Source organism: Equus caballus, chromosome X, assembly GCF_041296265.1.
Source record: "Equus caballus isolate H_3958 breed thoroughbred chromosome X, TB-T2T, whole genome shotgun sequence".
Taxonomy (NCBI): Eukaryota; Metazoa; Chordata; class Mammalia; order Perissodactyla; family Equidae; genus Equus; species Equus caballus.
In genome coordinates, this window is record NC_091715.1 from 13,479,307 (window position 1) to 13,495,340 (window position 16,034).

The 16,034-nt window shown below is 39.3% G+C and overlaps 1 protein-coding gene and 1 pseudogene across 6 annotated transcripts in view; one reads left to right on the forward strand and one right to left on the reverse strand.

The window, feature by feature from the left end:
* NHS (NHS actin remodeling regulator) overlaps positions 1-16,034 on the forward strand; it is a 334,723-nt gene that overhangs the window by 297,639 nt on the left and 21,050 nt on the right. The window lies entirely within an intron of this gene.
* LOC102149672 (calcineurin B homologous protein 1 pseudogene) lies at positions 8,164-8,837 on the reverse strand (annotated as a pseudogene).

Genomic DNA, 16,034 nt, shown 5'->3' on the forward strand with positions numbered 1-16,034 from the left:
TCCTAATGGCTTTTACAATATGCAAAATAGATGCAAGATATTTGGGTCACATGATGCCAAACATCCAGCTGAGAACAGACTTCATCTAAATGAATCTGTCTGATATAACAGCCAGATAAAACAGTGAGTGATATTGACATAGACATTTTTTCTACTTGTGGCTGGACAGTAGGCTTCATGTCCTTCAGACTCATCGAGTGCCTACTAAGTGCCATGTTGCACTCACTACATTGTTGGAGTGCAGCCCAGGCATAAGAAAGGAAGGTAAGAGTCTCTTAGGGCTTCTCTAGGTCTTTATATAGAGCAGTTACACATGCTAGTGATTTGTCATAAAAGCCCCTGCTCAACAAAAGTTCTTATTAAGCTCAATTCTGCTTGCTAAAGCATTTGCTTTTAATGAGGCATTTTCTGCATAAAAATGCTAAAAATATTTTTCCCATTCATTATAACATGTTTTGTGGTTCATTAAGTTTGTTTTCTTGGTGGGGGGAGGTAGGAGAGAAGAATGTTGAGCATTTACAGAAATGGCATAAAAATATTACCCTTTGTCATAATCTGCATAATTTTTAATAACGTCTAAATACCAAAGTAAGACTATAGGAAAAGGCTTAAAATAATAAATAGCAATGAGGGTGCTTCATTTACCCAACAAACGTCAGTAAGAGAGGAGTCTAGATCATACTTATGTAAACCAGAAAATTTACCCATCTCAAATGGTAGTACTTAGTATTTCTAAGTAATTTGGGGAAATTTTAACTGTTTGATTTGTTCGATTGAGTTTGGGTCACCAAGTTCATTGGAAGATTTTCCATTCAAGTTATACCCTCAGACCTGGAGTTGACTCAGAATAGAACACAGTTCTATGCATTAAGCTTACAAGGGCTGTATGTTGCTGTAAGAGAAAAGGCTGCAAGGATAGGGATAGGAAATTTGCAGCTAAATTGCTGGATGGACATTTTCTTAGACAGCAACTCTCCTTCTTTCATGTACGAGACTTTAGTTAAGCCATTTTTTTCTTCCTTTAAAAAAGCATTCATAGCGAGACTCTGATATACAATCTTCCACAACTCTGCAAACGGTTATACTGTACTTTGGTCATTAATGGCATGGACTGTGAAGCCAAACTGCCTGGATTTGAATACCAGCTCTACCATTTACTAGCTGTGTGACCATGGACAGGTTAACCATTTCAGTGTCTCAGGGATAATAGTAGAGGGTACCTCATAACTTTGAAACAAGGACTGAATGTGTTAATACTTGTAAACAGTACCTGAGGCATAATAAGCACTCAATATGTATTAGACATCATTATCATCATCATTATTATTAGCCAATCAAGTCCCTGAGGTATCAGTGATATAGAGATAAGATCATGGGTCTAACTAGGTTTAAGTCCCAGCTCTACAACTTTTTGATTGTGTGATTTGAAAAAAGTTATATATTTTTGAGTCCCAGTTTCTTTATCTGTAAAATGGGGGTAATAACTTCAATTTTACAAGGTTGATAGGAAGACTTAATACAATGTTGTGTAAATACGATTCAATTGTGTGTGTGTATATGAAAAAGTGTCTAGCATAGTGACTAAAATACATGAACATCTAAATCTATATTCATAACCACTTATAGTAAAATTCTTACCCTCAAATGAAAATCATCTAACGTATACTCACATATAAGACTGGAGGAAGTATAAGTTGTTGCACCCTTTCTAGAGGGCAACTTGCCAATATTTATCAAAACTGTAAGATATTCAAGCCCCAGCAATTCTATATCTAGGAATTTATCCCAAGGCAGTAATGAGAGTGTATGCAAAGACTTATTCACCAGGATATTCATCAAAACACTGTTTACAATAGGAAAAATAATTACAAATGTCCTAAATGTCCAACAATGGGGATTTAGTTTAGTGAATTCTGATATAATCAAAGGATAGAATCCAGTATCAAAAATAATGTCATAGAAGAATATTTAATGATATGGAAAATGTATATTTTATCATCAGTGATTTTTAAACAGTATATAAAATTATGTATAGTATGATCTCAAAAAATATCTGTGCGTGTATATGTGAGTATATATACACACATGTGTAGGAAAAGAGGCTGGAAGGCTATATACCTGTGGTTCCCAAATTGTGTGATGAGGTACCCCAGGGCACTGTAGTGAAATCCTAAGAGTGAATTGGGATATTTTAAATTTTCAAGGGGCACAGTGTCATTTGTCTGGTGTCATCTGGTGATGGCTCCACAGTAGCCTCACAGCTCCTACAAGTAGAAAGAGGGGATGCTTGGTTTCTTGACATTTGATTTATATCAAAAGTTCTCTAAGGGGAACTCACAGGAAACTCACCAGCCAATTTAGCTTAAAAATCTCTATCAGCTGCAAATTCGAGGAGCATCTCCTAATTAAAGCCCATCTGGGAGTCTTCTTTCATCAAAATTTATCAGGGTGGCAAAGGAGATGATTTCAGGCCCAGATGGTTTCCCAGAGGAATTCTACTAAACCTTCAAGGTCTAGATAATCCCTCTGCTCTATAAATTGTTTCAAAGCATTGAAAATGAAGTAGAACTTCCCTTTTTCTTTTATAAACTTTTTATGAAGGTTTGATAAATAAACATGACAAAAACAAAAAAGAAGAAAGGAAGGAAGGGAGAGAAGTAGGGAACTACAGACCAATATCACTTATGATTATCGATGCAAAAATACTAAATTAAATGTTAGAAAACAGAATACAATACCATATTAAGAAATTAATATGTCACGACTAAATGGGATTTATTTCAAGAATGGAAGGTTAGTTCAATAGTAGGAAATCTATTAGTATCATATACCATATTAATAGATCCAAGGGAAAAAAAACCCATATGATTATCTCCATAGATGCTGTAAAGTCTTTAAATAAAATTCAATACCTAGTCTTTTGGGCTTGAGAAAATAAGAACTAAGTGGTACTTCCTTAACATAATAAAATATATATACCTTAGTCCTAAAGCCAATATCTTACTTAATAGGGAAACACTAGAGGCATTTCTGCTAAAATCAGGAACAAGGTAAGGATGCTCACTATCTCTGCTACTAATTAGCATACCAGAGAGATTAATAAATGCAATTAGACAAAATAATTCCATTATAGACATAAGAACTGGTAAAGAAGTAAACCTATATCTAGTTGCAGATGATATGAAAATCCTGGAGAATCAATGATAAAACTAACTCCAACAATAAAAGAATTCAGTAAGGTAGCAAGATATAAACACATAAAAATCAATACCCTTCATTGGCACAAATGATAGCCAATTAGAAGACCTAGTGGCAGAGAAAACTCTACAGTAATAACAAAGAAGATTAAATACTTAGGAATTAATTACCAGAAATATGCAAAACCTATATGAGAAAAACTTAGAAGCACTCATAAAAGACACAAAATTAGACTTTCTCAAATGGAAGGACATCCCCTGTTCTTGGATAGAATAATTCAGCATTATAAACAAGACAGTTCTCTCTAAGTTGATTTATAAGTTTAACACAATCCCAATAAAAATGCTAATAAACTTTTATGAAAATGGAGTTAGACCTATTGATACTAAAGTTCTTAGGGAGAACATCTAAGAACAGCCAGGAAAACACTGAAAAAGGAAACCTACAAGGGGTTACTAGCCCTATCAGACATTAAAATATCTTTAAAACCTTTATAGTTACAACAGCACGGTACTAGCACGTGAACAGAGAAATATACCAGTAGAATAGAAGACAAAATCTAGAAATTGACCCGAGTATATATGAAAACATAATAGATGATAAAAGTGTATCTCAAAACACTGAGGCAAAAGATAGAATTTCATTTAATGAAGCTGGAACAACTGGGTAGCCACTTAGTAAAGGAAAAAATTTTGTCAGTTTCTCAGCCTCAGCACTATTAACATTTGGGGTCAGATAATTCTCTGCTGTGGGGGCTGTCCTGCACACTGTGCAATGTTTAGCAGCATCCTTGGCCTCTACCAACTAGATGCCAGGAGCACCCTTCCTCCTAGCTTTGACAACCAAAAATGTCTCCAGCACTGCCAAATGTCCACTAGGGGGACAAAATTGTCCTTGGTTGAGAGTCATTTAATTAGATCCATACCTGACATCATACACAAGGTTAAACTCCAAATGGATCAGGGACCTAAACATAAAAAATAAAACCATAAAAGGACTAGAAGAAAATAGGGATGAGTTATTCTTTGACCTCAGCCTAGGAAAGGGCTTTCTAACTCTGACTCAAAATACAGAGGCAATAAAGAAAAGTTGATAAATTTGAACAGCAAATATTTTCGCACGCTCAAACACCATAAACTAAGTAAAAAGACAACCCAAAATACGTGCAACATATACCACAGAAAAAGGACTCATGTCATTAATAGATAAATACCTCTTAAAAGTTGAGGGACAAAGAAAGGAACAAAAACCTCGTAGAAAATTGCGGAAAAAAGCCTTGAAGAGACAATTCGGAAAAAACATAAAAATGTTTATTAAACTTTTTTAAACAGAAAAATTATTCAAACTCACTCATAATTAGAGAAATGCGAACAACACTGGGATATCATTTGCCACCTATTAGACTGGCAAAAATTAAAGAATATCACAACGTATTCTATTGGTTAAACTGGGGGGAAACAGGCACTCGCATACATTGCTGATGGAAATGCAAACTTGGTACAACCACATGGAGGGGAATTTGGTGATATCTAACAAAACTACATATGCACTTTTTGCCCTAACAATCCACTAAACATACACCTCCAATAATACAGAAAGGTTATTCATTGCAGTGTTGTTTACAATTACAAGATATTGGAAACAACAAAGGTGCCTACACATAGATGGATGTTTTTAAGAGCTATTTATCAATTAGTGATATTAGCCCTTTTTCTGTGGTTTATGTACATGTAGTGATGGAATAAACTACAGGACATCCACACAATGGAATACTGTGCAGCTGTAAAAGCATTGAGGAAGCTCTTCATAAACTAATAGGAGTGATTACCAGGACACACCCTTAAGTGGAAAAGGCAAAGCCCCAAATAGTCTTGACAGTATGCTACCATTCATGTTAGAAAGAAGGATGTGTAAGAAAATATGCAAGTATCCACTTATCTGTGTAAAAGAAATAGTCAATTCTGCTATAACACAAATATGCATCCCTAAAAATCTCCACACTGTGCAAAGTTGCACAATAAAAACTAGAGGGTGTATGGGGATAACAGGGCACAACACTCAAAAAACCCCTTCCATGACACGCACACACACAAAAGATAGGAACCTAATCAAAAAACAGTAGCACAGTTTTACACATTAAATTATTAAGAAATACATAATACACTAAATGTGTCACTTTACCTAGAAAAAGCCCTAAAGTTTGCTTGTGGAGTGAGCATCAGAGAGCTGCAGCTTGTGAGTTACTATGAAGAGGTGGAAGAAGGGGTACCTGAAACCAGAGGGAAGGTTGTAACCCCAGGTGTGGATGGTGTGGCTCCTAACACGGGGTGAACTGAGGGAGCTCGGAGATATTTGAGGTGTGTGCATTTTGTGTATTCTTACATAGCTCACAGAAACCTAGAGTTTCTCATGCATGAAATCGTGCATAAGCAAACAGGAAATTCAAATTCTTCTCTAAGATATCAATCACGCTGGGACAAATTTGCTTTTTCAAAACCAGCATTATAGCAAAACTGACTGTACAGGAAGGATAAACCAGAAACTAATGAGATTGGCTTACCAACAGGGGGTGGGTGGGAATGGGATAGAAAGAATGGGGGATAGGAAGGAGGTAGTAGGGTCGAGGGAGAGTGACACTTCTCTGAGTATATTTTTTTGTTAGCTCTAACTCTTAGAACCCAGGTAATGTTTCACATACCTCCCTCCCTCCCCCAATAAATAAATAATTAACATCAACTAGAATGTGAGGAGAACCCCCAAATGGAAAACAAACAATAACAAGTAAACCTAACTATATTACAAGTGAATATCATAACCACATTGAAGGAGGTAGGGAAAAAACATAGCTAACCTAAGTCACTCTGGAAAGAAGTATTTTTGTTTCAACCACAAATATTTAGTGATGGATTGATGAATATAATTTTAAATAGAACAATAAGGCACAACCATGGATTGAAACAGTTGCTATACTGCCAAAAGAGGGAAAAGCCATAAACTTAGGGACTTTAAATATGCAAGTCAAAGAGCCTCTGAGGTAGCGAATAGATAAATATCAGACAATTCTTCCCTTTTATACAGTTCCTATATTACATCATTTGATCATAAAGCCAGAATGATACTTCATACAGAATTCCTCATTCATTTATACTTGAGCCATCCCACCTGGCCACTCCTCTGTTCCCCTCTCCTTTCCCTTCCCTTTGCAGTGGTGTTCTTTAGCCATTCCCTTTGTAAAGAGTTGTGTACACATCTTCCTTCCTAAGCAAGGAAGCAAGCAAGCGAGCAAGCAATGAGTCAGAGAAAATCAGCCACAGTCGGCTATGTAACTGAATAGTCTTAGATGTTAGGATGGCAACAGCCTGATTCAATGAGGTCTAAACTAAGCTGACTTTGGCAAAGAAGCTGCTCTACCTTGCTAAAAGGTCTGCAATTAATGCCACCTCATGTTGTGCCACCACTGCCAGAGCCCCTGTTTCTAAGAGATTAGCAGTGGTCTACATGAGGAGGTAGGAAGCCAGTGTAACCAAACAGGTAAGGTGACAGTGCAATCAATGCTTTGGACCTCTACTGGGACTTGACTGTGGCTTCTAGCCTAATCATTTGCCAAATGCAAAAACCTGCTGGATAGTGAGGACAAGCTTTAAATCTCTTGGACAGGATAAGTTAGGCACCTCCATACCTCTCATCTTTCTACTTGGAACTATGAAGTGAAAAACATCCCAGGGCATGCAACACTGAGGCATAAACCATTGCTGCAGAGGTGGGAATACAGAAGGCTTCTAAGGTGTCCAGGCTCCTTGTTCAACAAGCCATGAGAAAGTCCCCAAGCATGTTGTCAGAGTAGCCATTCTGGTGGTGACAATGCCCTAAAGCTGAGCAAACCTGCAAGCATTTGGCTATTTTCTGAAGAACGAACACTGTACTAACAAGAGTAGCCATATAGGTACTGTACACGTGGAGAATCGGAGGCCAGAGGTCAAGTGACCTGGGCAAGCCACCTAGAAGACTTGGCTTGACACCTTTCACCTTTCAAGAAGAACATCTTCATCCAGCAGCCCTTTGATGACAAAGCAGAGTACAGGGGACCAAGAGATTGTCACATTCTTCTGAGAGAAGTGCTGGCCCCTGAAAAGTTCCTGAGGAGACAACATCCCAGAGGCCATTTACGAGCGAAGGTAAATAAAAACTGCCAGACCACAGAATCATCTTGTCAAGTTAGACATATATTTAACAGGCACAGCTTGGGGTGCCAGGCAGAATGGAGGGGATTTTGAGGCATAATAAAAAGCAGGAAGGGGCCAGCCCAGTGGCACAGGGGTTAAGTTCGCAGGTTCCGTTTTGGTGGCCCGGGGTTCGCCAGTTCGGATCCCGGATGCAGACATGGCACTGCTTGGCAAGCCATGCTGTGATAGGCGTCCTACATATAAAGTAGAGGAAGATGGGCACGGATGTTAGCTCAGGGCCAGTCTTTCTCAGCAAAAAGAGGAAGATTGGCAGCAGATGTTAGCTGAGGGCTAATCTTCCTCAAAAAAAAAAAAAAGCAGGAACACTGAAAGATCAAGTGACTGGTAGGTTGGGTGGCAGAGAAGCAGGAAGCAAAGAACGTATGGAAAAAGTTGAAGAAGCATGCTGAAGCCTAACTGGAGGGAAGGCAGCATGGCTATAGTCTATACCCAGTGGAAGAGCTTGCTTGGCTGGTTGTTAGCATGAGTCGTTCTCTCATTTTCTCAGACTGGATGGATGTGTGGCATTCAGCAGCATAACTGGGGGAGATATGTATAAATGGAGAACCGGCGAATGGATTCTGGAGAGAAATAGACTGGGTGTGCCGTTCTATAATGCCCTGTTTACACCAAAGGCAGGTTTGTGTTGACGGAGCACACGTGGGGTTGTCATCCAACAGCATCAGTATCTTTGGAGAAAGGAGATGTACAAGAGAGCAAGGAACAGTTTGGTCTCAGCCTTTTAGTCAAGAAATCAGATGCTCATTTTCTGTTCTACGTCCACCTTCTCCAAAACCTTAACAAACTCTGCGAAAGATAGGGCATCATCCGCTTCCTGATCAGCCACCTGGATGGTCCTGTCTGTGATGCTGCTCAGTTGCTCATCTGAGATATTCACTCCAACCATCTTGCATAGCACCTGGAACACTCACAGCAAGAGATCTTGTCATCTTTATCCAAATCACATAGTTGAAAAACAACGTACAGTTTGTTGCTTTGGCTGTTGAGTGGTTCTGGTCCAGTCTTATCTTTGCTCTTTGCATTATCTTCAGTGGGTTGGAAATGAGCCAAAGTTTTTATGATTCCATGGAAGTTTACTTGGTCTTCTCCCTCTGGAAAGGTGGCACTGATGAGCTGGTCCCCCAGTGGATTGATGACAAGTTCTGGAATTCACTGGAAATCTTCCTAGCTGAAGGCCCTGTTCTCCCCTTTGTCCAGGCTGGTGAACCGGCTGTAAAGCTGGTTGATCTGGTGGTGGGAAAAGCGGGTCTTCTACTGGATTTCCTCGAGCTCTTCCTTCTGCAGTAACGTCGAGGCCTGAGACCCCATCCCCAAGCAGGAGCTCCTTCAGGAGCAATCACACCTGAGGCAACAGTATAAAGCTAAAGACAAAAGGAACTGTACACAAATATTGTACTCTAGTTGGTAAATTTGTTCTTCACAAAAGAATGGGTTAGAAATTCTGAAACTATGTGTATAATAGGACTGAGCAAATAAATAAATACGCTGTGGATAATGACAGTTTGTCACTGTTGGAGAAAAGAGTTATAAGGACATAAGGAAATGGAGAAATAAGGAAAGTCTAGAATGAATCCTGTGGCGTTGGATTAGAATTTAAAGAATCAATACAAATTCATACATATATTCTCTCACACACACATACATACATATATACATGTATATGCAGATGGATAGGCATAGAATAAATATGTATATATGTGCATATATGAGTATACAAACATATATTTCCTGGCTCTGTCATCTGAGAGGGCCTTAGAAGCAATGACACTCTGGTAACATTGAGCACATCTAGTGACCAGGTCTTGTTGCTCAAAAAATAATAGGGAGCATTAGAGCGAAAGGGCACAGGAGCCAGTTTGAAGGAGCTCCCAATGGCCAAATCTGAGACACTTTGACCAATAAAATAAATAATGATAGTCATGGATTATAACACAGAGAATAAAATAAATATCCATGAGTCAATACTGATATAAGTAAATTGGGATAGGTAAATAAATTCATGGGGGTGGGGTAGCTCTTCCTTACAGAAGAATTCTAATTAGTAATTGTAGAAGTATTGATGGAAATTTTAAAAATCACTGTTAGCTAAATACAACAGTAATAATTTTTGCAGGCAATAATCATCAAAGGATGCTAAAATTAATTGGGTGAAATTATGTTGAGAAATAGGATGTTTGCATAGTGTCAAAGTTTCCCCCCACAAAATACTTGTTGATTACAAAGAGAAAATGGTAACTTTAGCTGCAGAAACTTGACAAACACCATCTTAACCAAGTGATCAAAGTTAACATCACCAGTAACAGGGCACACCTATAGATGAACCTCCCACATGATGCATTGAGATGACCCTTCTGTGGATTCTTACCAAAAATGTGTAACCTCAGTCTAATCAAAAGAAAATATCAGACAGCCCCAAACTTGAGGGAAATTCTAGAAAATAAGTGGCCAGTTGACACTCTTCAAAAGTGTCAAGATCACGTGGGATCCTAGATTGGATCCTGGATGAGAAAAAGGACATTAGTGGGAAAACTGGCAAAATCCAAGTAAGGTTAATAGATTAGTTAATAGTGTTAATCAATGTTAATTTCCTGGTTTCAGTAAATGTACTAGGGTTATGTAAGATGTTAACGTTAGGAAAAGCTGGATAAAGAGTATATGGGAACTCTCTCTACTATTTTTGCAACTTCTCTGTAACTACAAAGTTATTTCAAAATAGAAAGTTAAAAAATATATACACATTTAGCCATGGATATTTCACAGTTCCTGGGTGTGGACTTATACCCAGGTGCTATAATAGATATATGGCTTCAGGAGAAGGTAAGTTCAACCAGGAAATGCTTAGTTCAGAATTTCCTTACTTAAATAGCGAAATTTAGAAGACCACAGAGAATCTAATCTGATTAGAAGTTGCCATAGTATATGACACTTTGGCCCCTAGTGTCACAGATTCCCACTTCAGAGTGTGGAGTCAGTTTGTCATAGTAGTTCACCATCTGCTGAATGGAATGTCCAGCTCATCTGTTCTCATCAGTTGGGTCCCTTGATCCAGGCTCAGATCTGCAAATACTTGGGACATTTACCTGCTCTTCCCCTGTGCACACCTAAGGCAGGCATTTCCAATAGATTACAGCACTCTTTCTGACATAGTCCACACAGCCACTACCGATCAGAGTTGGCACTTGAGCTGAAACATCTCCCATTTCTGGGTTCAGCTTGCAGTCAGGTCCATGGGGACCCTTGACATCTAAGTGCTTGCTTAGATTCTGATGTCTAGACAGACAGGCACAGAAGTCATCCTTCCTCAAATGTGGTGAGAGACTCCAGCATTATTACCAAGTGTCCCTCACCAAGCTTCATCAGTGATCTAGGGGTAGAATGTCTAATGGTCTCTATGGTATTGGCTGAAGATGCTTGACATGAGGTGGAGCCCTGTGGCAAAAGTTGATCTGGTCCAGAGGAACACTGAGGCCTGAATCCTTATCAGCAGAATTGACGGTTAACTCATTCCAACATATTGTGCTCACAGTTATATTCTGTGTCAGACTTGATAAAATTAGCCAGGAAAGAATATCAGGGATTCTTTGTCACTTAATAGCCTGATAGTGATTTTCTAACTTATCACACTGTGGCATCCACAGATTTTAAGACAAAAGACTGTCAAATCATACTTTTCCTCTTACCAAGGAGGTGCATCTGAAGGGCAGGGGACACTCCAACAGCCTTATTGGGAAGTAAACGGAGGAAAATCACTCAAACTAGGACCCAGACTCTCTTGGTCATAGTGCAGAGCTATAAACAATGAGCATGTTTACTCTTTCATTTTCAATCAAGAAGATAAAAATAGGTCTTATGAGGAAGCAACTTTTGAGAAAAACTAAACTGCTTACAGGAGAATTAGAAGACTGAGAATAGAGTTCTACACCAGGAGATAGGATTAAAGAGTAGAGCTGGCAGGAGGGGTATTTCAACAGTATTAACCTGCCCTGGGTAGACCTGCTCACTGCCTCACTCTCTCTCCCATCCCCAGCTCTGTCTTCTTTTATCCAGCCTCTCCCCTCCTTCCCTGTCCCCATGGGTCTGCATTAGAGACTTTCAATATTCTATTGGTTTATAAGAGTTGGGACTGAGAAACGCTGACCAAGCCTTTCCTTTGCTATAAAAGAATTACGTATACCAGAGTGTCCAGACAGGTCTTGTTTTGCTTTTATAAAATATCTTCATAGTTCGCAAGCTTTCTCAGAAGTATTCTGTTGTTTTATGATCTGTCTCAAAATGGTTCTGTCCATCCAAATTAAGTCTCTCTTGCTTCACCATAGGTTCCTTTATTTCATCTAGTTTGCTCCTTTAAACCAGTTAAGAAAAATTCTAACCTTGGCACGAGAATCTTATAAATTCTTCCCTAATCCTAAACCTTTAATTCCTCCATTCTGCCTAAAGAAATAAATTTAAATCCTTAGCCCAACTCTCCAGCCTCTGTACAATCTCATTGTAACTTACCTTTTCAGATGGATTTCCCACAAATCCTTTGCACAGACCCTAGACCTCAGCCAAACCAAACTACACGTGCTTCTCTAGAAAATATCCTGCATTCACAAAACAGTGTCTCCACTTGGAATGCCCTCTCTCCCATCGTGGCCTCTCTTTTATTCCTTTATTTGGAAAAAAAATAACTGAGCATGTACTATTAATAAGTACTAGAGGGATACAAAAATAAGTGAGACATAATCTCTGCTATCCTGAGTACGTGGATAGTAGAGGAAATTATATGGTATTGAATATAAGGTGTTAATACCTAACTGGTATGTGATGTTAGAATGGTATCAGGTGTTAGGATTAAACTTCATGGTAAAGGTAGCATCTGAGAAGGCCTTGAAGAATTTTGATATGAATGCTGGGAGGAAAAGGATTACAGGCTGAAGAAACCACGAGAGCAAGCACACAGGGGCGGGAGAAAATGGAGTACGTATACACGAATTCAAATATTTTGGTTTGACTGCAATGCTTCAAAAGACCAGATCTTGAAGGATCTTGAATGTCAGACTAAAAAGTTTGCATTGATTCCATAGGCACAGGGAATTCTTGAAGGGTTTTGAGCACAGAAATAACATGATCAGAAAATGTAGCGCTTTATGAAGATAGCAGACTGTGCATGTATAGGATTGATTTCCTTAAGTTCTAGAGGTTCCCTCTTGGGACAGTAGGGAGAGAAGAGCCTGACATTAGTTTCAAATGTAGGATCACAGGAGTAGTGGCGATATCTATCACACTCCCCATTTAATTCATCTGTTTGGTCTTTGCAGAAGGTAGACAGATCTTGGAGACTGGCTCTAAGTAGCTTGTGGCTTTAATTGTAGGGGCTGTTCCAATATGGTATTTTTCTTGGAGCAAATCAGCACAGCACCTAGCATGTGGAATGATACAGGTATTGACCTCAGCAGATACTTTTTCCCATTATACCCATTTTCAAGGGTCACCAGAAGCAGTTTGCTTTTGAGACTGTGTCAGCTCTCCTGTTCTCTGCCATAAGCTGCAGAGATCATTATCATCTTGACACATGCATGGAATATCACACTGGTTCATATTTTCCTGATTGGACTGAGGAACCGGAAGTAGATGCCTCAGACACAATCAAGGTAGGGGTGAAAGCCTGGTACCACATACTTTATCAGTGAGGGTCCAATCATGAAAACAGAAACCACACCAGTTATTTTAACAGAGAGAATTCAATGTAGGGACAGTCTTTTGAGACTGACATGGAAAATGGGAAACTGAGGTGATACAGAGATAGTGACTGCAGAAAGCAGCTGACATTCCTAGGGCAGAACCTAACAGGGAGCAGCTGGCGAGGAAGAAATGTTGTTTGCAGAGTCCCAATATCACAGAGCAGAGTATGGAAGAATAGATTTGGAGCTGACAGACAATAGCGTAATAGCCAGCACAATAGCTAATGAAAGCATTAGCCAGTGAGTCTGGTTTATATTAAATACTGTGAGAAATAGAGAAAAGTCCTTGTTGGAGATTTTAGTTTTGGAATTCTTTCTTTCTTTTTAAAACATTAGCCTGGCTGTGGAGCAGCCAATAAAATTACTTGTCTGTACACATCATTACAGAATATTCTCAGGTTGACATTCTCTTGCATGTCTGAGACATTTCATTGTTCAAAGTATAAGCAGACAATGGAATACTACTCACAATCGAAAGGAACGAATTACTGATACATACAACAACTTGGATGGATCTCAAGGCATTATGCTGAGTGAAAGAAGCCAGTCTCAAAAGGTATGATTCCATTTATATGACACTTTCAAAAAGACAAAACTATAGTCATGGAGAACAGATTAGTAGTTTCCAGGGGCTAGGAGTTGGGGGAGACTTTGACTATAAAGGGATAGCATGGGGGACTTTGGGGGGAAATGGAAATGTTCTGAGTCCTGACTGTGGTAGGGTTACATGAGTCTATGCATGTGATAACATTCATAGAGCTATACTCAAAAAAAAGAGTCAATTTAAAAAAGGAAAAAACAGGGGCTGGCCCCGTGGCCAAGTGGTTAAGTTTGCGCGCTCTGCTGCAGGCAGTCCAGTGTTTCGTTGGTTCGAATCCTGGGCGCGGACATGGCACTGCTCATCAAACCATGCTGAGGCAGCATCCCACATGCCACAACTATAAGGACCCACAATGAAGAATATACAACTATGTACCAGGGGACTTTGGGGAGAAGAAGGAAAAAATTTTTTAAAAATCAAAAAAAAAAAAGGAAAAAACAGAAAAAAAGAGAAAGGCAGAATGTGCATGGCTTATGTGTGAGAAGGTCTTATCTTTTTAAATTTTTAAAAACTTTGCTGCGGTAAGGTCAAGCATGACGCTACTGAGCCTTTGCCACATCTGACCTGAGTTACGAGGGAAGAGCATCACTTGGAGTGAGACCGAACGTGCAGCATCTCTTCAGTTACTGCAAGCCTCTGAACCCCCAGCTGAGGTCAAGGCGCGGAGGGTGAGGGAGGAATTCTCCCCACACCTCTGGGCTATCCTGGGACTCACACTGCCAGCTCCTCTGAATGGGGTGAGGGTATTTATGCTGTTTGCGCAAGGAGTTCAAAGCCTCCTTCTTCCCTGCACTTCAAAGCCTGGCCTGCCTTTTCCCCACTCATGTCTTTTATTTGGTACTAGCAACCTTTGAGGATTGATGAGCTGAATGGCCCTTGGCAGTGACCCCACTAATTGGCAAAGCTGGCCACAGGGGATGAATAAGATACTCGCTGGCATCAACATCACAGTGATCATGGTCCAGTGGGCCGTGTTTTGTGTTTTTCTTGACAGTCCAGAGCAATTCCTGTGAATAAACAAGTGAGCAGAAGCAGGAAGTGTTCTCCCCCCGCCACCCTGGCCTCCCTGGAGCCCTCTTTTCCATTCACGTGGCAACTAATTTCCACACATGCCTCAAAATATAATTTTGTTATGCTCTGCACATTTAAATCGCTTCATTAACAGAACACCATTAAACAAAGTGTTCCTGAACTTTAAAATACATAAAATCATTGTGCATTCTATCACCCTAAGAATTTTCGTTCAGTCCCAGCTGAGATCAAAAGGAAGGTGATTCTTTGCAGTTCCACGCTGTCTATCAGAAAGCCTCTTTTTGGGTAAAACTGCACCATTGCCATTGCCATTGCCATTCAAGCTCTGCTCACTAGGGGCTGATCTTATACCCAAAACATCTATCAATCTATCAACAAGATGGGATTCAAAAGGGGACAAGCACTTACACTTTTGCGTCTGGCTTCTTTTGCTCCACATACTGTGTTAGGGTAGATGTTGCATGTATCAATAGTGTGTTCTTTTTTTATTACTGTGTAGTATTCCATTGTATGAATACAGTTGTCCATGATTTCTTCATCCATTCTGCTGTTGGTAGCTATTTGAGTTGTTTCTATTTGTGGGATTTTTGGGGGAGCTTTTATGAATAAAGCTGCTATATATAAAAATATTTATAAATATTTCTGTGCAAGGTTTTTTGTGGACGTACTCATTTTTCTTACCTCCATACACCTAAGAAGGAATTAAAGGGTAGACATATGTTTAAGTTTATTAGATCCTGTCAATCTCTAAAGTGGCTAAACCATTTTACACTCCCACCAGCAATTTATAAGAGTTCTAGTTGCACCACATCTTTGTCAACACTTGGTATTATTCAACTTTTGAATTTCAGCCCCTCTAGTATATAGTAGTATATCACCGTGTTTTTCATTTGAATTTTCCTGAGGAGAAATGATGTTGAGCGCCTCTGCATGTGCTTATTGGCCTTTTGTAGATTTTCTTTTGCAAAGTGCTCGGGAGAACTGAGGAAGTGGTGGTGGCAATATCTGTCAGGCAAGAGAAATATGGGTATGATTTGGAAAATCAGACTTATCAATGATAAGGCTATTTTTCCCAGTCTGAATATTTATGTACTTTGTTGTTTTAAATAGATATTAATACATAAAGTGGTTCAAAGAAGGAGAAGAACCCAGTAGGTACCTGTCACCAAATCTCTCCCTCCTGGCCTACCAACCATGGTCTAGAATTCTGCTACAGAGATTTATTCCTTTGGATTT